Source organism: Rhinoderma darwinii, unplaced genomic scaffold, assembly GCF_050947455.1.
Source record: "Rhinoderma darwinii isolate aRhiDar2 unplaced genomic scaffold, aRhiDar2.hap1 Scaffold_3868, whole genome shotgun sequence".
NCBI classification, from domain to species: Eukaryota; Metazoa; Chordata; class Amphibia; order Anura; family Rhinodermatidae; genus Rhinoderma; species Rhinoderma darwinii.
In genome coordinates, this window is record NW_027463501.1 from 40,771 (window position 1) to 67,000 (window position 26,230).

Here is a 26,230-nt window from a genome sequence, read left to right on the forward strand (position 1 = left end):
AAGTGACAGACGCTCGCTCTTGGCTGCATTCGTTTCAGCTCGTGGCAGCCAGTCTAAAAAACACTATCTTGGACTTCTCTGGATGTTTCCCAGGCGAGCTATTGGCAGCATGTTCAGAACCACTGTTTCTGAGGCTAATTCTTGAACCGTAAGTCATAGACGCTCGATCTTGGCGGCATTCGTCTCAGCGCCTGGCAATTAGTATAAAAGCACTGTTTCCCACTGTTTCTGAGGCTAATTCTTGAACCGTAAGTCATAGACGCTCGATCTTGGCGGCATTCGTCTCAGCGCCTGGCAATTAGTATAGAAGCACTGTCTTTGACTTCTCTGGATGTTTCCCAGGCGAGCTATTGACAAGTAAATCCTAGACGCTCGATCTTGGTTATTTTCGCTTTCACGGCTGGCAGCAAAGTTCAGAACCATGTTTCTGTGAATAACTCTTGAACCGTAAGTGACAGACGCTCGCTCTTGGCTGCATTCGTTTCAGCTCGTGGCAGCCAGTCTAAAAAACACTATCTTGGACTTCTCTGGATGTTTCCCAGGCGAGCTATTGGCAGCATGTTCAGAACCACTGTTTCTGAGGCTAATTCTTGAACCGTAAGTCATAGACGCTCGATCTTGGCGGCATTCGTCTCAGCGCCTGGCAATTAGTATAAAAGCACTGTTTCCCACTGTTTCTGAGGCTAATTCTTGAACCGTAAGTCTTTGACGCTTGATCTTGGCGGCATTCGTCTCCGCACCTGGCAATTAGTATAGAAACACTGTTTCCCACTGTTTCTGAGGCTAATTCTTGAACCGTAAGTCTTAGACGCTCGATCTTGGCGGCATTCGTCTCAGCGCCTGGCAATTAGTATAGTAGCACTGTCTTTGACTTCTCTGGATGTTTCCCAGGCGAGCTATTGACAAGTAAATCCTAGACGCTCGATCTTGGTTACTTTTGCTTTCGCGGCTGGCAGCAAAGTTCAGAACCATGTTTCTGTGAATAACTCTTGAACCGTAAGTCACAGACGCTCGCTCTTGGTTGCATTCGTTTCAGCTCGTGGCAGCCAGTCTAAAAAACACTATCTTGGACTTCTCTGGATGTTTCCCAGGCGAGCTATTGGCAGCATGTTCAGAACCACTGTTTCTGAGGCTAATTCTTGAACCGTAAGTCATAGACGCTCGATCTTGGCGGCATTCGTCTCAGCGCCTGGCAATTAGTATAGAAGCACTGTTTCCCACTGTTTCTGAGGCTAATTCTTGAACCGTAAGTCATAGACGCTCGATCTTGGCGGCATTCGTCTCAGCGCCTGGCAATTAGTATAGAAGCACTGTCTTTGACTTCTCTGGATGTTTCCCAGGCGAGCTATTGACAAGTAAATCCTAGACGCTCGATCTTGGTTACTTTCGCTTTCGCGGCTGGCAGCAAAGTTCAGAACCATGTTTCTGTGAATAACTCTTGAACCGTAAGTCACAGACGCTCGCTCTTGGCTGCATTCGTTTCAGCTCGTGGCAGCCAGTCTAAAAAAACACTATCTTGGACTTCTCTGGATGTTTCCCAGGCGAGCTATTGGCAGCATGTTCAGAACCACTGTTTCTGAGGCTAATTCTTGAACCGTAAGTCATAGACGCTCGATCTTGGCGGCATTCGTCTCAGCGCCTGGCAATTAGTATAGAAGCACTGTTTCCCACTGTTTCTGAGGCTAATTCTTGAACCGTAAGTCATAGACGCTCGATCTTGGCGGCATTCGTCTCAGCGCCTGGCAATTAGTATAGAAGCACTGTCTTTGACTTCTCTGGATGTTTCCCAGGCGAACTATTGACAAGTAAATCCTAGACGCCCGATCTTGGTTACTTTCGCTTTCGCGGCTGGCAGCAAAGTTCAGAACCATGTTTCTGTGAATAACTCTTGAACCGTAAGTCACAGACGCTCGCTCTTGGCTGCATTCGTTTCAGCTCGTGGCAGCCAGTCTAAAAAAACACTATCTTGGACTTCTCTGGATGTTTCCCAGGCGAGCTATTGGCAGCATGTTCAGAACCACTGTTTCAGAGGCTAATTCTTGAACCGTAAGTCATAGACGCTCGATCTTGGCGGCATTCGTCTCAGCGCCTGGCAATTAGTATAGAAGCACTGTTTCCCACTGTTTCTGAGGCTAATTCTTGAACCGTAAGTCATAGACGCTCGATCTTGGCGGCATTCGTCTCAGCGCCTGGCAATTAGTATAGAAGCACTGTCTTTGACTTCTCTGGATGTTTCCCAGGCGAGCTATTGACAAGTAAATCCTAGACGCTCGATCTTGGTTACTTTCGCTTTCGCGGCTGGCAGCAAAGTTCAGAACCATGTTTCTGTGAATAACTCTTGAACCGTAAGTCACAGACGCTCGCTCTTGGCTGCATTCTTTTCAGCTCGTGGCAGCCAGTCTAAAAAAACACTATCTTGGACTTCTCTGGATGTTTCCCAGGCGAGCTATTGGCAGCATGTTCAGAACCACTGTTTCTGAGGCTAATTCTTGAACCGTAAGTCATAGACGCTCGATCTTGGCGGCATTCGTCTCAGCGCCTGGAAATTAGTATAGAAGCACTGTTTCCCACTGTTTCTGAGGCTAATTCTTGAACCGTAAGTCATAGACGCTCGATCTTGGCGGCATTCGTCTCAGCGCCTGGCAATTAGTATAGAAGCACTGTCTTTGACTTCTCTGGATGTTTCCCAGGCGAGCTATTGACAAGTAAATCCTAGACGCTCGATCTTGGTTACTTTCGCTTTCGCGGCTGGCAGCAAAGTTCAGAACCATGTTTCTGTGAATAACTCTTGAACCGTAAGTCACAGACGCTCGCTCTTGGCTGCATTCGTTTCAGCTCGTGGCAGCCAGTCTAAAAAAACACTATCTTGGACTTCTCTGGATGTTTCCCAGGCGAGCTATTGGCAGCATGTTCAGAACCACTGTTTCTGAGGCTAATTCTTGAACCGTAAGTCATAGACGCTCGATCTTGGCGGCATTCGTCTCAGCGCCTGGCAATTAGTATAGAAGCACTGTCTTTGACTTCTCTGGATGTTTCCCAGGCGAGCTATTGACAAGTAAATCCTAGACGCTCGATCTTGGTTATTTTCGCTTTCGCGGCTGGCAGCAAAGTTCAGAACCATGTTTCTGTGAATAACTCTTGAACCGTAAGTGACAGACGCTCGCTCTTGGCTGCATTCGTTTCAGCTCGTGGCAGCCAGTCTAAAAAACACTATCTTGGACTTCTCTGGATGTTTCCCAGGCGAGCTATTGGCAGCATGTTCAGAACCACTGTTTCTGAGGCTAATTCTTGAACCGTAAGTCATAGACGCTCGATCTTGGCGGCATTCGTCTCAGCGCCTGGCAATTAGTATAAAAGCACTGTTTCCCACTGTTTCTGAGGCTAATTCTTGAACCGTAAGTCATAGACGCTCGATCTTGGCGGCATTCGTCTCAGCGCCTGGCAATTAGTATAGAAGCACTGTCTTTGACTTCTCTGGATGTTTCCCAGGCGAGCTATTGACAAGTAAATCCTAGACGCTCGATCTTGGTTATTTTCGCTTTCACGGCTGGCAGCAAAGTTCAGAACCATGTTTCTGTGAATAACTCTTGAACCGTAAGTGACAGACGCTCGCTCTTGGCTGCATTCGTTTCAGCTCGTGGCAGCCAGTCTAAAAAACACTATCTTGGACTTCTCTGGATGTTTCCCAGGCGAGCTATTGGCAGCATGTTCAGAACCACTGTTTCTGAGGCTAATTCTTGAACCGTAAGTCATAGACGCTCGATCTTGGCGGCATTCGTCTCAGCGCCTGGCAATTAGTATAAAAGCACTGTTTCCCACTGTTTCTGAGGCTAATTCTTGAACCGTAAGTCTTTGACGCTTGATCTTGGCGGCATTCGTCTCCGCACCTGGCAATTAGTATAGAAACACTGTTTCCCACTGTTTCTGAGGCTAATTCTTGAACCGTAAGTCTTAGACGCTCGATCTTGGCGGCATTCGTCTCAGCGCCTGGCAATTAGTATAGTAGCACTGTCTTTGACTTCTCTGGATGTTTCCCAGGCGAGCTATTGACAAGTAAATCCTAGACGCTCGATCTTGGTTACTTTTGCTTTCGCGGCTGGCAGCAAAGTTCAGAACCATGTTTCTGTGAATAACTCTTGAACCGTAAGTCACAGACGCTCGCTCTTGGTTGCATTCGTTTCAGCTCGTGGCAGCCAGTCTAAAAAACACTATCTTGGACTTCTCTGGATGTTTCCCAGGCGAGCTATTGGCAGCATGTTCAGAACCACTGTTTCTGAGGCTAATTCTTGAACCGTAAGTCATAGACGCTCGATCTTGGCGGCATTCGTCTCAGCGCCTGGCAATTAGTATAGAAGCACTGTTTCCCACTGTTTCTGAGGCTAATTCTTGAACCGTAAGTCATAGACGCTCGATCTTGGCGGCATTCGTCTCAGCGCCTGGCAATTAGTATAGAAGCACTGTCTTTGACTTCTCTGGATGTTTCCCAGGCGAGCTATTGACAAGTAAATCCTAGACGCTCGATCTTGGTTACTTTCGCTTTCGCGGCTGGCAGCAAAGTTCAGAACCATGTTTCTGTGAATAACTCTTGAACCGTAAGTCACAGACGCTCGCTCTTGGCTGCATTCGTTTCAGCTCGTGGCAGCCAGTCTAAAAAAACACTATCTTGGACTTCTCTGGATGTTTCCCAGGCGAGCTATTGGCAGCATGTTCAGAACCACTGTTTCTGAGGCTAATTCTTGAACCGTAAGTCATAGACGCTCGATCTTGGCGGCATTCGTCTCAGCGCCTGGCAATTAGTATAGAAGCACTGTTTCCCACTGTTTCTGAGGCTAATTCTTGAACCGTAAGTCATAGACGCTCGATCTTGGCGGCATTCGTCTCAGCGCCTGGCAATTAGTATAGAAGCACTGTCTTTGACTTCTCTGGATGTTTCCCAGGCGAACTATTGACAAGTAAATCCTAGACGCCCGATCTTGGTTACTTTCGCTTTCGCGGCTGGCAGCAAAGTTCAGAACCATGTTTCTGTGAATAACTCTTGAACCGTAAGTCACAGACGCTCGCTCTTGGCTGCATTCGTTTCAGCTCGTGGCAGCCAGTCTAAAAAAACACTATCTTGGACTTCTCTGGATGTTTCCCAGGCGAGCTATTGGCAGCATGTTCAGAACCACTGTTTCAGAGGCTAATTCTTGAACCGTAAGTCATAGACGCTCGATCTTGGCGGCATTCGTCTCAGCGCCTGGCAATTAGTATAGAAGCACTGTTTCCCACTGTTTCTGAGGCTAATTCTTGAACCGTAAGTCATAGACGCTCGATCTTGGCGGCATTCGTCTCAGCGCCTGGCAATTAGTATAGAAGCACTGTCTTTGACTTCTCTGGATGTTTCCCAGGCGAACTATTGACAAGTAAATCCTAGACGCTCGATCTTGGTTATTTTCGCTTTCGTGGCTGGCAGCAAAGTTCAGAACCATGTTTCTGTGAATAACTCTTGAACCGTAAGTGACAGACGCTCGCTCTTGGCTGCATTCGTTTCAGCTCGTGGCAGCCAGTCTAAAAAACACTATCTTGAACTTCTCTGGATGTTTCCCAGGCGAGCTATTGGCAGCATGTTCAGAACCACTGTTTCTGAGGCTAATTCTTGAACCGTAAGTCATAGACGCTCGATCTTGGCGGCATTCGTCTCAGCGCCTGGCAATTAGTATAAAAGCACTGTTTCCCACTGTTTCTGAGGCTAATTCTTGAACCGTAAGTCTTTGACGCTTGATCTTGGCGGCATTCGTCTCCGCGCCTGGCAATTAGTATAGAAACACTGTTTCCCACTGTTTCTGAGGCTAATTCTTGAAGCGTAAGTCTTAGACGCTCGATCTTTGCGGCATTCGTCTCAGCGCCTGGCAATTAGTATAGTAGCACTGTCTTTGACTTCTCTGGATGTTTCCCAGGCGAGCTATTGACAAGTAAATCCTAGACGCTCGATCTTGGTTACTTTTGCTTTCGCGGCTGGCAGCAAAGTTCAGAACCATGTTTCTGTGAATAACTCTTGAACCGTAAGTCACAGACGCTCGCTCTTGGTTGCATTCGTTTCAGCTCGTGGCAGCCAGTCTAAAAAACATTATCTTGGACTTCTCTGGATGTTACCCAGGCGAGCTATTGGCAGCATGTTCAAAACCACTGTTTCTGAGGCTAATTCTTGAACCGTAAGTCATAGACGCTCGATCTTGGCGGCATTCGTCTCAGCGCCTGGCAATTAGTATAGAAGCACTGTTTCCCACTGTTTCTGAGGCTAATTCTTGAACCGTAAGTCTTAGACGCTTGATCTTGGCGGCATTCGTCTCAGCGCCTGGCAATTAGTATAGAAGCACTGTCTTTGACTTCTCTGGATGTTTCCCAGGCGAGCTATTGACAAGTAAATCCTAGACGCTCGATCTTGGTTACTTTCGCTTTCGCGGCTGGCAGCATATTCAGAACCATGTTTCTGTGAATAACTCTTGAACCGTAAGTCACAGACGCTCGCTCTTGGTTGCATTCGTTTCAGCTCGTGGCAGCCAGTCTAAAAAACACTATCTTGGACTTCTCTGGATGTTTCCCAGGCGAGCTATTGGCAGCATGTTCAAAACCACTGTTTCTGAGGCTAATTCTTGAACCGTAAGTCATAGACGCTCGATCTTGGCGGCATTCGTCTCAGCGCCTGGCAATTAGTATAAAAGCACTGTTTCCCACTGTTTCTGAGGCTAATTCTTGAACCGTAAGTCTTTGACGCTTGATCTTGGCGGCATTCGTCTCATCGCCTGGCAATTAGTATAGAAACACTGTTTCCCACTGTTTCTGAGGCTAATTCTTGAACCGTAAGTCTTAGACGCTCGATCTTGGCGGCATTCGTCTCAGCGCCTGGCAATTAGTATAGAAGCACTGTCTTTGACTTCTCTGGATGTTTCCCAGGCGAGCTATTGACAAGTAAATCCTAGACGCTCGATCTTGGTTACTTTCGCTTTCGCGGCTGGCAGCAATGTTCAGAACCATGTTTCTGTGAATAACTCTTGAACCGTAAGTGACAGACGCTCGCTCTTGGCTGCATTCGTTTCAGCTCGTGGCAGCCAGTCTAAAAAACACTATCTTGGACTTCTCTGGATGTTTCCCAGGCGAGCTATTGGCAGCATGTTTAGAACCACTGTTTCTGAGGCTAATTCTTGAACCGTAAGTCATAGACGCTCGATCTTGGCGGCATTCGTCTCAGCGCCTGGTAATTAGTATAAAAGCACTGTTTCCCACTGTTTCTGAGGCTAATTCTTGAACCGTAAGTCTTTGACGCTTGATCTTGGCGGCATTCGTCTCAGCGCCTGTCAATTAGTATAGAAGCACTGTTTCCCACTGTTTCTGAGGCTAATTATTGAACCGTAAGTCTTAGACGCTTGATCTTGGCGGCATTCGTCTCAGCGCCTGGCAATTAGTATAGAAGCACTGTCTTTGACTTATCTGGATGTTTCCCAGGCGAGCTATTCACAAGTAAATCCTAGACGCTCGATCTTGGTTACTTTCGCTTTCGCGGCTGGCAGCAAAGTTCAGAAAGTGTTTTTTGTGTTTGCCATTGTTTCTGTCTTTCTGAAGGGATCTCCCCTTTTAATCCCATTATTTCAACACCTGTTGGACAATGCATGAGTGATAATGAGCTAATTGATTAAACCGATTAAACCAATTGTGTCGTCTGTGTGTCTGTGTTTCCGGCATTTCACATTGGAACAGCTCATTCACCTTCCTTGTCTTCTCTCCGCCCTCCCTTTTAGGTAAGTTAAAGAGCTGCACCTGAGCCAGCCACTGATTGATGCAGCACCACAGTCAAATAGTGGAGTGGAGTAGGGGAACAGCAAACAGCCATTAAAGCCGCCCGCCCGCCCGCCACAATGGACCTACCTGTGTACACTAGATGGATGTGATGGAATGTACTGTCGTCCCTACATTTCAAGAAGGAGTAAGAATTGCAGTTGCAACAAAGCCTTGCTTGCCTACAAAGAGAGCAGCAATTTGGATTTGTTACTATGTTACCTAGAAGAATAACAAACTGTGCAAGGATGGAGGTTGTAGGAGCAAGGAGAAGTTGTCTGTAAAGTTGGTGGATGCTTATTTTCCATTTTGCAGTCCCTTGTCTCCCTCTTGTGGCCTCCTGGAGGCAACTAGCTGTGCAAAAAAAGACAGCCTGGCGGCCGGCTGTTGCAGTGTTGCCCTCTCAGGCAACACTGAGTGACTGACTGAGCCGCACCGTCTTATATAAAGTTCAGACGGAACTTTGCACGTGTCATAGTGGAGCCCTGAGGAGCCAGAGCCAGCTTTCTGACATCATAATGGGGCCTCAGAGATAAAAGCCTGGGCCCAGGCAGTGTTGGTCAGTGCTGCTCAGCAGGCAACACTGGACTGGACTGGATTACAGCTGATACAAGGTGTGAAGGAACAAGGGGTGGCTGTGGGCATGCACTTGCTGCCGCTGCCAGTGTTTATCTGCATGGCAGCAGGGCATTTGGGCGTTGCCAGGAAGGCGTTTTTATGTAGATTCCTCCTCTTTCAGCACTGCATTGTGGTGCAAGCAAAAGAAGCAAATCCTGTCTGGCTTCCTCTCCGGCCTTTATTCACCTCCCGTGTAGCTGTGAGTGTGTAAGCCTGCAGGGCCCCATGGAATTGCCTAGAAGTAGGCTGAATCGCTGCAAGGGCTGAACAGCAGTATCGGGCAGGCTCGGGCAACGCGCGGCCCGTTCGGGTTATCGCTTCTCGGCCTTTTGGCTAAGATCAAGTGTAGTATCTGTTCTTATCAGTTTAATATCTGATACGTCCCCTATCTGGGGACCATATATTAAATGGATTTTTAGAACAGGGAGATGGAAATAGAGCTTGCTCTGTCCACTCCACGCATTGACCTGGTATTGCAGTATTTCCAGGACCGGTGCACCCTTTCCTTATGTGTTGACTAAAATCAGATTCCAAAAGTGTTTTTTGTGTTTGCCATTGTTTCTGTCTTTCTGAAGGGATCTCCCCTTTTAATCCCATTATTTCAACACCTGTTGGACAATGCATGAGTGATAATGAGCTAATTGATTAAATGCAATTAATGAATACATTGCCACCTCTTGTTTTGTGTCGTCTGTGTGTCTGTGTTTCCGGCATTTCACATTGGAACAGCTCATTCACCTTCCTTGTCTTCTCTCCGCCCTCCCTTTTAGGTAAGTTAAAGAGCTGCACCTGAGCCAGCCACTGATTGATGCAGCACCACAGTCAAATAGTGGAGTGGAGTAGGGGAACAGCAAACAGCCATTAAAGCCGCCCGCCCGCCCGCCCGCCACAATGGACCTACCTGTGTACACTAGATGGATGTGATGGAATGTACTGTCGTCCCTACATTTCAAGAAGGAGTAAGAATTGCAGTTGCAACAAAGCCTTGCTTGCCTACAAAGAGAGCAGCAATTTGGATTTGTTACTATGTTACCTAGAAGAATAACAAACTGTGCAAGGATGGAGGTTGTAGGAGCAAGGAGAAGTTGTCTGTAAAGTTGGTGGATGCTTATTTTCCATTTTGCAGTCCCTTGTCTCCCTCTTGTGGCCTCCTGGAGGCAACTAGCTGTGCAAAAAAAGACAGCCTGGCGGCCGGCTGTTGCAGTGTTGCCCTCTCAGGCAACACTGAGTGACTGACTGAGCCGCACCGTCTTATATAAAGTTCAGACGGAACAAGGGACTGCAAAATGGAAAATAAGCATCCACCAACTTTACAGACAACTTCTCCTTGCTCCTACAACCTCCATCCTTGCACAGTTTGTTATTCTTCTAGGTAAAATAGTAACAAATCCAAATTGCTGCTCTCTTTGTAGGCAAGCAAGGCTTTGTTGCAACTGCAATTCTTACTCCTTCTTGAAATGTAGGGACGACAGTACATTCCATCACATCCATCTAGTGTACACAGGTTGGTCCATTGTGGCGGGCGGGCGGGCGGCTTTAATGGCTGTTTGCTGTTCCCCTACTCCACTCCACTATTTGACTGTGGTGCTGCATCAATCAGTGGCTGGCTCAGGTGCAGCTCTTTAACTTACCTAAAAGGGAGGGCAGAGAGAAGACAAGGAAGGTGAATGAGCTGTTCCAATGTGAAATGCCGGAAACACAGACACACAGACGACACAAAACAAGAGGTGGCAATGTATTCATTAATTGCATTTAATCAATTAGCTCATTATCACTCATGCATTGTCCAACAGGTGTTGAAATAATGGGATTAAAAGGGGAGATCCCTTCAGAAAGACAGAAACAATGGCAAACACAAAAAACACTTTTGGAATCTGATTTTAGTCAACACATAAGGAAAGGGTGCACCGGTCCTGGAAATACTGCAATACCAGGTCAATGCGTGGAGTGGACAGAGCAAGCTCTATTTCCATCTCCCTGTTCTAAAAATCCATTTAATATATGGTCCCCAGATAGGGGACGTATCAGATATTAAACTGATAAGAACAGATTTTTTTTCAGTTGGCTACCCCCTCGCGGGGGTGTCAATGATTTATTTATAAAAATTTCAATTTTACAATAAAACACATTTTAGTTACATAGATAATATACAAATAATTTTTACATTGTAACAATAGTAAAATCAAATTTTCATAAAATTTATGTAGAGGGACATGGGGCAAATCTTTATTTATTTGGAGTTCCAGTCAGTCACAAACCATTTATTTAGAAGGGTGGCATTCCTTTTTTTGTCTAGTAAAAAATAAATATACATCTCACTAAAACAAAGACCCAAAACATCATCAACCGATAAAACGTCGTGCTTAAAAAGGAGGATGTTCCTGGCCTTCCATAGAGCTTCTTTGGCGCAATTCATCGTCTTCCATGCAATTATCTTCTGACTCGCGGTTGGGCATCCAAAAAGTCCATATAAAATATCTTCATAGTTTAAGTCCTTTAGGTCTGCCATCTTCACCAAAAGAGGGAATATTTTTTTCCAAAATTGTTTTGCAAAGTCACATGTCCAAAAAATATGTCTTATAGTTTCCTCGGCCTGGCAGCCTTCCCTCGGGCAGACGGCAGACCTCGTGAATCCTCTTCTGTACTGGAATGCCCGGCATGGAAGACATTGATGAACGCAGCTCCAGGCCAGGTCCATCTGTGCATTAAAAAGATAAAACACATTAATCATTTTGAAAATAAAAGCACATCGTTGCGTATTAAAATTCTCTACATTGCTGACCGTCTCGCTCTCTCTCAGGTCTTTAATTATTTTCTTGCTGTTTTTAAGTTCGTTCACGGTCTTCCCTTTTAAATTGAAGAGAGCCACTATTTTTTCTAAAATTACGTAATTCGCTGGTAATTTAAAAGCGTATGGTGAGGATAAAATTATGTTGAACCAACCAAACCTCCGCATAAAAAACCCAGTATTAAAACGTAAAAAGTAAGACCAATAGTGCTCTTTAAAAAGGGAATTAAAACAGAAACTAAAGAACTTAATTAAAAGAAACCTATTAAAATCAGGAAAATCTTTGCCACCCTTTGGTTTGGACTTTATTACCGTTTCTCGTTTCAATTTCTCCATCCTGGAACTCCAAAAGAAGGTAAAACATGCTTTTGTTATTTTTCGTAATAAAACTGTTGGGGGAGGGAACACCATGCTTGTGTATAAAAGAAGGGGTAAAATGACCATTTTTATGATTAAAATTTTTCCCTCCATATTGAGTTTCCTCATATTCCACATACAAATTTTATTGTTTACCTTCTGCGCCACCATGTCCCAACTTATAAAACCATTGTCGTGCTCACTGAAGGAGATACCTAAAACTTTAATAGTATCTGACACAGGAACGGGTACGTCTCTAAAAACCATGCTTCCTATTCTTAAAATATTACTTTTGCTGAAATTTATTCTAAAACCGGAAGCACAGCAATAAAACTCAATTTGTTTTAGGGCTTTCTGAAGCGACAGGGTGTCCCTACAAAGTATCGCCACATCATCCATGTACCCCACTGCTTTAGCCTCTATGCCGCCTCCCCCTGGCAGGGGGACTCCACGTATTTGTTTATCACGGCGTATTGCGCATAGCAGAGGCTCTAGTGCACATATGAAAAGCAGTGGGGACAAGGGACACCCCTGCTTCACCCCAGAGTTTAAAAGAACGTCCTGTGTCTTAAAACCATTTACTAAAATTTTGCTTGTGCAATCTTTATAAAAGGCTTTAATAGATAATAAAAAACCTTCTGGTATACCCATCCGCTCTAAAACCTTAAAAAGATAAAAGTGCGATACTCGGTCGAAAGCTTTTTGAAAATCTATGGATAAAATTGCTAATTTTCCGTTTCTAGATTTTGTGTCTTCAATCGCATCTTTTATTAAATTAATATTATCCCAGATGCTGCGGCCTGGCACCCCACACACCTGGTTAGAGTGTATGATGTGGGGTACTATGGCTTTTAAACGGTTTGCGCATAGTTTTGCCATTATTTTGTAGTCACTATTCAGAAGGGTTATTGGTCTCCAATTCTCTAAAACTGCGATGTCACCTTTCTTGTATAGCAAGGAGACCTCACCCTTCCGCCAGGACTTAGGCAGCATCTTGGAATGAAAGACTTCGGTAAAAAGGTTTAAGAGATCATCTTTTAAAATGTCATAAAATTTGACATAAAACTCGCTGGGTATACTGTCCGGGCCAGGAACTTTACCTGCTTTAAAACTCTTCACTGTTTCTAAAATCTCCTGCTCCGACAGTTCCTGCAATAAAAAATTCTGGGAGACAGGGTCTAAAACAGTGGTAATCTCCTTCAGCGAGTCACGCATAAAATCACGATCCACAGTTTTCACATTAAAAAGGTCAGTATAAAACTCATGAACTTTACTTAAAAGACCCTGTACATCCGACACCCCATCAATGTTTTTAAGAATAGCTTTTTTATTGTTCATCTTCTTAAAAAAGTACCTGGAGCAGGTCTCGTTCTCTTCCACGTGTTGTATCCTGGAACGAAAAATAATTTCTTTGCCTTTCTGCTCCAGGCACTGAGCTATCTCTTTTTTTAAGTTGGTGATGTCGTCTTTTACATCTATCTCATGCTCTCTCATCTTGTACAGGGTCTGTAGGCGGGTGTTGAGGATTTTAAAAAAAGCTTTCTTCTCTCTGGCTTTTGCCACACTTTTTTTAATAAAAATTATTTTATTTTTCTTTTCATTTTCTCCCACCATTCAGTGATGGGAGCCCGTGTGTCTCTCACCCGCCTACTCTCTTTGTAAAATTCAATAAAATCTGTAAAAACCTGTGGATCATCTAAAAGGGAAACATTTAACTTCCAGGACTTTTTACTAATAATGTTATTAAAATCACGCTTTACATAAAATGATAAAAGCTTGTGATCGGAAAAAACATTGGTTAAAACTTCACATTTAAAAGGCAGTAGATTCTCGTTACAAAATATTAAATCTATCCTGGAGCTACAGGTGGCGTTGCTCCAGGTAACGCCGGCTTCCTCTGGACTGCTCCTGTTACATTCTTTATAAACGTCTTTTAATTTAAAATCACCCACCATATCTTTGAGCAGTCCAGAGGTCTTGTCATAGTTTCTGCTTGTAGCGCTGGTAAGCCGGTGTTCCCCTCTCAGGATACAATTAAAATCACCTGCGAGGATAAAAGGCTCAGTCGTGTTAATAAAAAGAGGTAAAATCGCTAACATTTCTGCTCTTTCATTTTTGTCTGGTGAGCCGTAAAAATTTAAAAACTGCCATTTCACACCGTCAATAAAAGCCTTAACCAATAAAATACGTCCTGGAAGAATCTCTTGGATAAAATCGATTAAAACGTTTCCCTTAAAAAGAATGGCGACCCCTGCTGATCTGGACTCGTTACATCCAGACCAGACTGATGGACCATACTTCCAATCCTCTTGGTATTTATGGTACTTCATCGTATGGGGAATGCCGCACTCCTGCAGGAAAAAAACAGAGGCTGCCAGGCCAGCTAAAAAGCTGAAGAGAGCAACCCTTCTAACTTTGGACTTGGCGCCCCTCACGTTGAGGGAGATTCCCTTTACTTCAGACATTGTGGAGATTAAAATAACGTCTTGATTTTAAAATAATAAATATTCGTGGAACTTAAAATCAGACATTTCCTCCACCAGCATTACCAGAATTCTCGTTTGCGCTCATATCCTCACCCTCGTCCGAATCGCCTGCAAAGAGGGACGAAAAGGGAGAGGAACTACCTTCACTGAGAGCCGTGCCAGCAACTCTTATCTCGTACAAGGGGAGCCCACTCTCGCTTAGCGTCACCTGGGTCTCAACTGGGTGACCACGTAGGTCCATTTCGGGTGGGTCCCCCAAGGGCCCCGCCTCTCCCCCCAGGCTCTGTTGACGCCGTCTTAGAGGGGGAGGTTGCGCACACGGCGGGGTGTCCGGTATCTGGGAGGGAACAGTGCCCACCCTCCTCACCAGGTCAGGCGAGGAGGTGGTCCTAGGAGGAGCCTCACTTTTCTTCACGGACGTGTCCATCTGCTCCTCCCCTGATTCCCTCCTACCAGCACGCTCCTGTTTTCCCTTTTTTCGGGGACCCACCGCTACCCAGTTCTCCTGCTCGGAGTCAGACTCCTGAGACCCAGGTGCAGGAGCAGGCCCGGCACCCACTGGACAACCAGCCCTCTGGGATGCCACAGTATCATTGGTGGCCTGCTCCTTTTCCGCCTTCCTCTTAGCTTGCCTTTTATCTTTGGCGCTGGGCTCCATCCTTTCCTCAGAGGTTGCTGGCTGCGAGGCACCCGCTTTGGCTCCATTATTCCGCACCACTGAAGCCCAGGTGCCTCGCTGCTCCTTCGCGGCCCCGGCATGCTCCTCTCCCCGGGGGTGGGACTGGTCCGCTGGTGGAGCACGTGGGGGCGCCTCGGGTTGCTCATTTTCTTCGCCTCGGTACCTATGGGGACAAGAATAGTACAGATGACCAGTTTTTTGGCAAAAATTACATTTTTTCTCTTGTGAGCATTCTCTCATATTGTGCTCTTTGCTTCCACAGTTTCTACAGGTGACATCGCAGTTAAAACTGGTATGTCCATAGGTACCGCAGGCCCTGCAGAAGTTTGGCATCCCTGAAAAATAGAGGTCGCCATTCACATTTCCAATTTTAAAACGAGCCGGTGGTAATCTCGTTTCTTGGGTGGAGGGGTCCTTTATCAATGTTACTAAAAACTTCCACTTGACGGTCCACACTCCACACTCGTTCATAACTCTCCCCAACAGTTTGACATTCTTGAAGTAGGCAGCTAAGAATGCTGCCACTTCCATATCCTTCACATATGGGGAGTACATTTTAATCACAACAAGTTTGGTAATTTCGAAGGCATGTTCTACTACCTGGACTCCCGCTACCACGAGTTCACCTTTTCTCCTCTCAGCTCGGTCCATGGCATCATGGAGGATTCCTTCTCCCATAAAGGTGACGTCGAAAATTCCTCGTTTCGGGTAGTCCTGGATAGCCAGAATCTCATTCTTGTGGACCGCCAGTAGTTCTTCCAAGATCTTGTGGACCAAGAACTTTACACCACGTGGACCGCCTCCACCCTCTGCCACGATAAATCGGGCAGAGTTCCTTAGCCGGGCATACACCGGCACCGCATCAGGCTCGCCTGCCATTTCCGTGGCCAGGCCGAACCGCACAGCAATTGCTGCGCCCTATGGGGTCCTGAGACTTACCAAAGGGCTGGGGGGGGATCGCAACTCGTTGCTCAGGACTAAGCCTCTCTCCCAAATAGCAGCACGGGGGTGAAGTCCAGGCGAACCTGGACGATCCCCCGAGGCCGAGAGAGAGGGTACCTGAGCACCTTCTGACTAAAAACCTCCTGTACAAGTACACTTGGTCTTAGCCAAAAGGCCGAGAAGCGATAACCCGAACGGGCCGCGCGTTGCCCGAGCCTGCCCGATACTGCTGTTCAGCCCTTGCAGCGATTCAGCCTACTTCTAGGCAATTCCATGGGGCCCTGCAGGCTCACACACTCACAGCTACACGGGAGGTGAATAAAAGCCGGAGAGGAAGCCAGACAGGATTTGCTTCTTTTGCTTGCACCACAATGCAGTGCTGAAAGAGGAGGAATCTACATAAAAACGCCTTCCTGGCAACGCCCAAATGCCCTGCTGCCATGCAGATAAACACTGGCAGCGGCAGCAAGTGCATGCCCACAGCCACCCCTTGTTCCTTCACACCTTGTATCAGCTGTAGTCCAGTCCAGTCCAGTGCTGCCTGCTGAGCAGCACTGACCAACACTGCCTGGGCCCAGGCTTTTATCTCTGAGGCCCCATTATGATGTCAGAAAGCTGGCTCTGGCTCCTCAGGGCTCCACTATGACACGTGCAAAGTTCCGTCTGAACTTTATATAAGACGGTGCGGCTCAGTCAGTCACTCAGTGTTGCCTGAGAGGGCAACACTGCAACAGCCGGCCGCCAGGCTGTCTTTTTTTGCACAGCTAGTTGCCTCCAGGAGGCCACAAGAGGGAGACAAGGGACTGCAAAATGGAAAATAAGCATCCACCAACTTTACAGACAACTTCTCCTTGCTCCTACAACCTCCATCCTTGCACAGTTTGTTATTCTTCTAGGTAACATAGTAACAAATCCAAATTGCTGCTCTCTTTGTAGGCAAGCAAGGCTTTGTTGCAACTGCAATTCTTACTACTTCTTGAAATGTAGGGACGACAGTACATTCCATCACATCCATCTAGTGTACACAGGTAGGTCCATTGTGGCGGGCGGGCGGGCGGCTTTAATGGCTGTTTGCTGTTCCCCTACTGCACTCCACTATTTGACTGTGGTGCTGCATCAATCAGTGGCTGGCTCAGGTGCAGCTCTTTAACTTACCTAAAAGGGAGGGCGGAGAGAAGACAAGGAAGGTGAATGAGCTGTTCCAATGTGAAATGCCGGAAACACAGACACACAGACGACACAAAACAAGAGGTGGCAATGTATTCATTAATTGCATTTAATCAATTAGCTCATTATCACTCATGCATTGTCCAACAGGTGTTGAAATAATGGGATTAAAAGGGGAGATCCCTTCAGAAAGACAGAAACAATGGCAAACACAAAAAACACTTTTGGAATCTGATTTTAGTCAACACATAAGGAAAGGGTGCACCGGTCCTGGAAATACTGCAATACCAGGTCAATGCGTGGAGTGGACAGAGCAAGCTCTATTTCCATCTCCCTGTTCTAAAAATCCATTTAATATATGGTCCCCAGATAGGGGACGTATCAGATATTAAACTGATAAGAACAGATTTTTTTTTTTTTTTTTGTTTTGGCTGTACCACAAGGATACAAAACCGTTTATTCAAATTTCAAAAAAGATTTTACATACAGGTGCAAGACATTTACATTACAATATAGAATTCCAATCATTAAAATGCCATTTTACATATGCAGAAGCGTCCTTTTGTTTATCAAGTAAAAGATATAAAAACATTTCACTTAAAATCATCCCAATTACATTATCCACCGATAAAATATCCTTTTTAAAAAGTAAAATGTTCCGTGCCTTCCAAAGAGCTGCTTTCACACAGTTAATGATCCTCCATGCCGTCCATCTGTCCGGAAAGGAAACACAGTCTATTTGTCCATATAATATGACGTAGTAGTTAAAAGTCTTTATTGCCGTGATTGTTTTTAATAGCGGTAAAATCTTCTTCCAAACGTCCTTCGCAAACTCGCAAGTCCATAATAAATGAAAAATGGTTTCCTCATTGTGGCATCCCTCTCTTGGGCAATTGGCTGTAGATGACAAACGCCTTCTGTGTTGGAAGGAACGGCATGGCAGGCAACTGTGGACGCAGCTCCAGGCTAGGTCTTTCTGGGAATTAAAAAGATAAAAAGAATTCAGCATTTTCCATATATTCTTACATTGTATCTCATTAAAATTCCCAATAAAACAAACCTCAGTGGATTTTTAAATAAATTTTGTTAAAACTTTGCCATTCATTAAGACATCTGTTTTTACCTTAGTGAGATTAAAAAGGATAACAATTTTCTCTAAAATCTCATAAATATCTGGCATGTTAAAACTGTAGGGATGTTTAAGATCAGTTTGAAACCACCCAAAACGCCTCATGAAATTTCCCAAATTGTATCTCAAGAAGAATGACCAATAGTTTTCTTTAAAAAAATTCCTAAAACATAATGAAAAGAACTTAGTGTATAAGAAAACTCTAAAATCAGTAAAATCTTTTCCTCCTTTATCTTTGGGTTTAAAAACGATTTCTCTTTTTAATTTTTCCATTTTTGAATTCCAAAAGAAAGTAAAACATGCTTTTTGCAATTTGCATAAAATACGGGTGGGAGGGGGGAAGACTAAGCTCAAGTATAAAATCAAAGGCAGGATCACCATTTTAATAATAAGCACTTTGCCCTCCATAGTCAGATCTCTCATTCTCCATATACATAACTTCTGGTTTACTTTTTGCATGATCCCCTCCCAGTTCTCCGTTACATTATTGTATTCATTAAAATAAATACCTAAAATCTTCACTTTCTCTACAATTGGAATCTCAATGTCTTGCATATCTATTGCACCAATCTTTAAAATCTCACATTTATTAAAATTTACTTTAAAACCTGATGCACAGCAGAAATAATGGATTTGCTTTAAGGTCTTTTTTAATGATATATTATCCTTACAGGTTATTGCAACATCATCCATGTAACTTACAACCTTGGCTTCAGTACCCTTGCTACCCGGGAGAGCTACCCCACAAATGTCATTGTCTCTCCTAATCATGCATAAAAGGGGTTCAAGGGCACAGATAAAAAGTAGAGGTGATAGGGGACAACCTTGTTTCACACCGGACCTGAGGGGAACAGCCTGGGACTTAAAACCATTAATTAAAATTCTACTTTGACAGTCCCTATAAAATGTATTTAAAGAATTTATAAAATTTTCTGGTACGCCCATCTTTCCTAAAACATTGAATAAAAACTGGTGTGAGACCCTATCAAATGCTTTTTCAAAATCTACCATTAAAATTGCCAAGTTGCTTTTCCTGCTGTTTGCATCATCTATCAGATCTTTTATGAGGTTAAGATTTTCCCATATACTTCTTCCTGGAATTCCACAAACTTGATTGGGGTGAATAAGTTTCTCGATCACAGTTTTGAGTCTGTTTGCACAGATCTTGGCCATTACCTTGTAGTCGCAATTTAATAAAGTTATCGGCCTCCAGTTCTTGATCTCTTCTTTATTACCTTTTTTGTGCAGTAATGATACATCACCCATTTTCCAGGATTCTGGTAAAATCTTTGAGCTAAAAACTTCTAAAAGGAGAGATAAAAAATCATCCTTTAAAACCTCATAAAAAGTTCTGTAAAATTCGATTGGTACCCCATCAGCTCCTGGAACCTTGCCCAACTTAAAACTATTTATAGTATCCAGCATCTCTTTCTCGGTGATGGGCTGTAATAAAGCAGATTGGGCATTAAAATCTAAAACACATGAAACTTCTTTTAAAACGTTCTCCATAAAATTAGTATCCACATTTTTTTCGCTAAAAAGATCTTTATAATAAATATGATTTTTTTTTAAAATGTTATCAATATCGGTTTCTCCTTCCATTTTATCTATATGAATCTTCTTTTGTATACTTTTTTTAAAAAATTATCTGGAGCATTTCTCGTTTTCTTCCATGTGTTGTATTTTTGCTTTAAAAATTATCTCTTTTCCTTTATCTTCCAGAAACATTTGGGCTTCTTTTTTTACCTGTATTATCTCCTCAGTCACTTCTACCCCCACAGACCTTATTTTGTAAAGAGTTTGCAATTGAATATTTAATTTTTCATAGACCGCTCTTTTTTCTTTTGCTCTTTGAATTCCATACCTTATGAAAAAATTTTTGATCTTCTTCTTCATCTTATCCCACCATAACGTCATGGATTCTGTAGGGTCTCTCTTTTGCTTACACCTATTATAAAACCTGATAAAATCTGCGATTATTTTTCCATCCTTTAAAAGTGCTACATTCATCTTCCATGAACTGGAGCCTCTTCTAAAACCAGAGTCAAAATTTAGAACAAATAAAAGGCCTTTATGGTCAGAGAACATGTTTGTTAAAAGCTCACAGTGGACAGGTAAAATTTGCTGAGAAGAAAAAATAAAATCAATTCTTGAGCTACATCGTATGTTACTCCAAGTAGTGCTATCTAGATCTGACATTTTTTTATTACAATTTTTGAAGACATCTGTAAGTTTAAAATCACTCACAATGTTACTTAAAAGACCAGAAGTTCTATCGTAGTTTCTACTGGAGGACTGCGTAATTCTTTTTTCACCTCTTAAAACACAATTAAAATCCCCAGCTAAAACCAAGGGACAGGAATCGGTTATAAAAAGAGGTAAAATTCCCAGCATTTCTTCTCTTTCTTTTTTATCTGGTGATCCATAAAAATTTAAAAACTGCCACTTAATACCATTTATAAAAGCCTTTACTAATAAAATCCTGCCTGGTAAAATTTCTTGTTTAAAAGCAATATTAATATTACCCTTAAAAAGGATTGCCACTCCTGCAGATTTTGATAGGTTAGAACCAGACCATACCGAAGTTCCATATTTCCAATCTGTTTCGTACTTTTTGTATTCTGCCCGATGAGGGATGCCACACTCCTGCAAAAAGAACACTGAAGCAGAAAGCAGGGATAAATAATTAAAAAGGACTGTTCTGCGTATTTTTGACTTGAGTCCCCTTACATTTAGGGAGAGTCCTTTTAAAACTGCCATTGATGAGATATAAAAGGTGGGATAAAACACAATTTTCAACCCCTTAAAATCTTTATTTCTTCTTCCAGCCTAGCCAACCCCTGAGAGCTGTCAGAGTTATCCAGGTCCCCTCTAGAAGTCACGCCGTGCAAAAAGCCTGTAGAACTGGAATCGCTGTCTGTTGCCTCCTCCGAAAAATCCTCACACAGAGGACTAAGGAGAGTATTTGGAATGATCGTTAAACCCGTCTTTCCCCTCTCTGGTATTTTTGACCCGTAGTCCGTCTCTTCCATAGGGCCTCCTGAATGGGAAGCGCCAGGCTGTCCAACAGACATCTGGGCCATCTCTTCTGGGGTTTCCGGGACAGTGCTGGTTGCTCCAGGTTCACCTACAGGTTGTATTGCTAAGTACCGGTTTGTCATCCTTAGTACGTCCTGATTTTGAGGCTCACCTGTCTTCCGTTTTTTCGCACCTAGATCTTCTTGTTTTTCTTGAGAAACAGCTTCCTCCGGGTTTCTACCTTCCTTTCGAGAAAAAGGCATCCCCGTCCCCTGCTTCTCTATTCGCTTCCTCTCCTTTTGTCGGTCCTTCATCCTAATTTGAGACTGAAATCCTTTGTTATCAAGAGAGGCAACAGACTTACCAGTATTAATATCCGGAGTGTGACTTGCTTCTTGGGTCTCCATTCTTGCTTCCTCTTCGGGGGCCGGCTGGTTTTCCAGTTGTTTCTCTCGTTGGGGTCGGTATGTAGAATTTTGTGGTCTCTTCTGCGGTTTCTGTCTGTGGGGACAAGCTACGTAAAAGTGACTGGTGTCTTGACACAGACTACACTTTTTTGGTTTGTTACAACTTTTAACAGTATGGTTTTGGCTGCCACAATTTGTGCAAGTACTCTCGCAATCATTTTTTGTATGCCCATATTTTTTGCAAATTCGACAAAATTCCTCCATACCATTAAAAAAAATATCACCGTTAATATTGCCCAATTTAAAACGAGCTGGGGGTACCAATTTTTCCTCAGGTGCTTTTGGGTCGTCTTTAAGTTCAACAAAAAATTTCCATTTAGAGGTCCATACATCAAACTCATTCATAACCTTCCCCTTAGGAATAACCAAAGTACAAAAATTTTTTAAAAAGAATATTATCTCATCTTCAGTTATATAAGGAGAATACATTTTAATCACCATGAGTTTCCGATCCGAAGAAAAATGCTCCACAATCTGGACCCCTTTAAGCCTGGGATCTCTGCCTACCTTTTTCAAGCGATTTGCAAAATCCAAGTATATACCGTCATATCGCAAGGTCACATCATAGATCCCACGCCTAGGATAGTCCTGGATTGCCAAAATCTCCAATGGCCGGATCGCAAATACTCCCAAAAGCACCTCTTCGATCAGGTGTTTCAATCCACGATTGGCTGGAGCCTCCTCCGTATACGTAAAACGTACCGAGTTTTTTAGCCGAGTGAAGTTCGGCTCGAACGTGAGAGTATCATCTGCCGCCATGATAACTCACTGAATGGGTATCGCACCACAGAGACACACGGGTCACTGTGGCCAGGGGGATCGCCGCTCGTTGCTCCGGACTAAGCCTCTCTCCCAAATAGCAGCACGGGGGTGAAGTCCAGGCGAACCTGGACAATCCCCCGAGGCCGAGAGAGAGGGTACCGGAGCACCTCCCAACCAAGACCAAGGCAGTACTGATACGAATAAACAGCACTACACTTGATCTCAGCCAGAAGGCCGAGAAGCGATAACCCGAACGGGCCGCGCGTTGCCCGAGCCTGCCCGATACTGCTGTTCAGCCCTTGCAGCGATTCAGCCTACTTCTAGGCAATTCCATGGGGCCCTGCAGGCTCACACACTCACAGCTACACGGGAGGTGAATAAAGGCCGGAGAGGAAGCCAGACAGGATTTGCTTCTTTTGCTTGCACCACAATGCAGTGCTGAAAGAGGAGGAATCTACATAAAAACGCCTTCCTGGCAACGCCCAAATGCCCTGCTGCCATGCAGATAAACACTGGCAGCGGCAGCAAGTGCATGCCCACAGCCACCCCTTGTTCCTTCACACCTTGTATCAGCTGTAATCCAGTCCAGTCCAGTGCTGCCTGCTGAGCAGCACTGACCAACACTGCCTTGGCCCAGGCTTTTATCTCTGAGGCCCCATTATGATGTCAGAAAGCTGGCTCTGGCTCCTCAGGGCTCCACTATGACACGTGCAAAGTTCCGTCTGAACTTTATATAAGACGGTGCGGCTCAGTCAGTCACTCAGTGTTGCCTGAGAGGGCAACACTGCAACAGCCGGCCGCCAGGCTGTCTTTTTTTGCAGAGCTAGTTGCCTCCAGGAGGCCACAAGAGGGAGACAAGGGACTGCAAAATGGAAAATAAGCATCCACCAACTTTACAGACAACTTCTCCTTGCTCCTACAACCTCCATCCTTGCACAGTTTGTTATTCTTCTAGGTAACATAGTAACAAATCCAAATTGCTGCTCTCTTTGTAGGCAAGCAAGGCTTTGTTGCAACTGCAATTCTTACTCCTTCTTGAAATGTAGGGACGACAGTACATTCCATCACATCCATCTAGTGTACACAGGTAGGTCCATTGTGGCGGGCGGGCGGCTTTAATGGCTGTTTGCTGTTCCCCTACTCCACTCCACTATTTGACTGTGGTGCTGCATCAATCAGTGGCTGTCTCAGGTGCAGCTCTTTAACTTACCTAAAAGGGAGGGCGGAGAGAAGACAAGGAAGGTGAATGAGCTGTTCCAATGTGAAATGCCGGAAACACAGACACACAGACGACACAAAACAAGAGGTGGCAATGTATTCATTAATTGCATTTAATCAATTAGCTCATTATCACTCATGCATTGTCCAACAGGTGTTGAAATAATGGGATTAAAAGGGGAGATCCCTTCAGAAAGACAGAAACAATGGCAAACACAAAAAACACTTTTGGAATCTGATTTTAGTCAACACATAAGGAAAGGGTGCACCGGTCCTGGAAATACTGCAATACCAGGTCAATGCGTGGAGTGGACAGGGCAAGCTCTATTTCCATCTCCCTGTTCTAAAAATCCATTTAATATATGGTCCCCAGATAGGGGACGTATCAGATATTAAACTGATAAGAACAGATACTACACTTGATCTTAGCCAAAAGGCCGAGAAGCGATAACCCGAACGGGCCGCGCGTTGCCCGAGCCTGCCCGATACTGCTGTTCAGCCCTTGCAGGGATTCAGCCTACTTCTAGGCAATTCCATGGGGCCCTGCAGGCTCACACACTCACAGCTACACGGGAGGTGAATAAAGGCCGGAGAGGAAGCCAGGCAGGATTTGCTTCTTTTGCTTGCACCACAATGCAGTGCTGAAAGAGGAGGAATCTACAAAAAAACGCCTTCCTGGCAACGCCCAAATGCCCTGCTGCCATGCAGATAAACACTGGCAGCGGCAGCAAGTGCATGCCCACAGCCACCCCTTGTTCCTTCACACCTTGTATCAGCTGTAATCCAGTCCAGTCCAGTGCTGCCTGCTGAGCAGCACTGACCAACACTGCCTGGGCCCAGGCTTTTATCTCTGAGGCCCCATTATGATGTCAGAAAGCTGGCTCTGGCTCCTCAGGGCTCCACTATGACACGTGCAAAGTTCCGTCTGAACTTTATATAAGACGGTGCGGCTCAGTCAGTCACTCAGTGTTGCCTGAGAGGGCAACACTGCAACAGCCGGCCGCCAGGCTGTCTTTTTTTGCACAGCTAGTTGCCTCCAGGAGGCCACAAGAGGGAGACAAGGGACTGCAAAATGGAAAATAAGCATCCACCAACTTTACAGACAACTTCTCCTTGCTCCTACAACCTCCATCCTTGCACAGTTTGTTATTCTTCTAGGTAACATAGTAACAAATCCAAATTGCTGCTCTCTTTGTAGGCAAGCAAGGCTTTGTTGCAACTGCAATTCTTACTCCTTCTTGAAATGTAGGGACGACAGTACATTCCATCACATCCATCTAGTGTACACAGGTTGGTCCATTGTGGCGGGCGGGCGGCTTTAATGGCTGTTTGCTGTTCCCCTACTCCACTCCACTATTTGACTGTGGTGCTGCATCAATCAGTGGCTGGCTCAGGTGCAGCTCTTTAACTTACCTAAAAGGGAGGGCGGAGAGAAGACAAGGAAGGTGAATGAGCTGTTCCAATGTGAAATGCCGGAAACACAGACACACAGACGACACAAAACAAGAGGTGGCAATGTATTCATTAATTGCATTTAATCAATTAGCTCATTATCACTCATGCATTGTCCAACAGGTGTTGAAATAATGGGATTAAAAGGGGAGATCCCTTCAGAAAGACAGAAACAATGGCAAACACAAAAAACACTTTTGGAATCTGATTTTAGTCAACACATAAGGAAAGGGTGCACCGGTCCTGGAAATACTGCAATACCACGTCAATGCGTGGAGTGGACAGAGCAAGCTCTATTTCCATCTCCCTGTTCTAAAAATCCATTTAATATATGGTCCCCAGATAGGGGACGTATCAGATATTAAACTGATAAGAACAGATTTTTTTTTTTTTTTTTTTTTTTTTCCTCAGTATAAAGATTCTTGCTATATAATCATAGGATCACCGAAGTGATCTCCATCCAACAAGATCTTAAAACCCATCATTTGGAAATAGATGCAAAGGGAAAAATTATCTAGCTATTCAATAACTAAAAAACACAAAAGGGTCAAGATTTTCTACTTAATTTGCTCCATTCTGAAAATTTCCAAAACTTCTTTGCCTCTTCTTCTCCATTTCTCTTCTTATCCAACAGGTATACCACGAACATCCTAGATAGAAACACTTTTTGACACTGTTTTGGAGATAAAATCAAGTTCTTAAAGACAAGCAAATTCCTTGTATCCCATAAAACTTCTTTAAAGATCGAAAAAATTATCCAGCCGGCACGTGAGTTCTCCATCTGGTTAAAATCTTGACCCACTAAAATTCTCTCAAAACTAAAAATACTAAAACCTGTTAGTGCAGTGAAGATTTTCTCTAAAAGGACAAAAACTTGTTTGACATAGAAACAACCCCAGAAGACATGTTCTATAGTCTCGATATCCCTACATCCCTCTCTGGGACATTTATCGGTAACTCTTATCCCCCTCCCGTTTAAAAAGGCTCGGGTTGGGAGACACCCATGTAGGGACATCCATGTCACATCTCTTTGTCTATTTAGACAGCCCTATCATGCCTATCAATTTCCATATAGTCTCACCTTGTACAGAGTTGCAAAATGGTACTTCACATTGTCTCTCATCCTTTCTAATGTATCCAATTATTTCCTTTTTCTCCGGTCTACTTATGGAGCTTACACCAATCTGATCACAAAAAGACCTGAGGACCACATAGAAGGTAGGTATCTTAAATGCCACTGGTCTCCTCAGATCTCTTTCACACCAGCTCCATTTAATAAACAGCCATCCTGCCAGAAATCTGCACATCTCTGCTGTTCTACTATTGCACTGTGAA

General features: G+C 44.3%; 5 non-coding genes across 5 annotated transcripts; 1 reads left to right on the forward strand and 4 right to left on the reverse strand.

Annotated features, from left to right (window-relative positions):
* The first annotated feature begins 8,743 nt into the window (after nucleotides 1-8,743).
* LOC142707645 (U2 spliceosomal RNA) lies at nucleotides 8,744-8,934 on the forward strand. The gene has a single exon (XR_012868560.1). It is a non-coding gene; the product is annotated as a U2 spliceosomal RNA (small nuclear RNA).
* A 1,393-nt stretch (nucleotides 8,935-10,327) lies between these two features.
* LOC142707648 (U2 spliceosomal RNA) lies at nucleotides 10,328-10,522 on the reverse strand. Its single transcript, XR_012868563.1, has one exon. It is a non-coding gene; the product is annotated as a U2 spliceosomal RNA (small nuclear RNA).
* A 6,581-nt stretch (nucleotides 10,523-17,103) lies between these two features.
* Nucleotides 17,104-17,295, reverse strand: LOC142707647 (U2 spliceosomal RNA). The gene has a single exon (XR_012868562.1). It is a non-coding gene; the product is annotated as a U2 spliceosomal RNA (small nuclear RNA).
* A 6,406-nt stretch (nucleotides 17,296-23,701) lies between these two features.
* Nucleotides 23,702-23,892, reverse strand: LOC142707646 (U2 spliceosomal RNA). The gene has a single exon (XR_012868561.1). It is a non-coding gene; the product is annotated as a U2 spliceosomal RNA (small nuclear RNA).
* A 1,230-nt stretch (nucleotides 23,893-25,122) lies between these two features.
* On the reverse strand, nucleotides 25,123-25,315 carry LOC142707649 (U2 spliceosomal RNA). The gene has a single exon (XR_012868564.1). It is a non-coding gene; the product is annotated as a U2 spliceosomal RNA (small nuclear RNA).
* Between the last annotated feature and the right edge of the window lie 915 nt (nucleotides 25,316-26,230).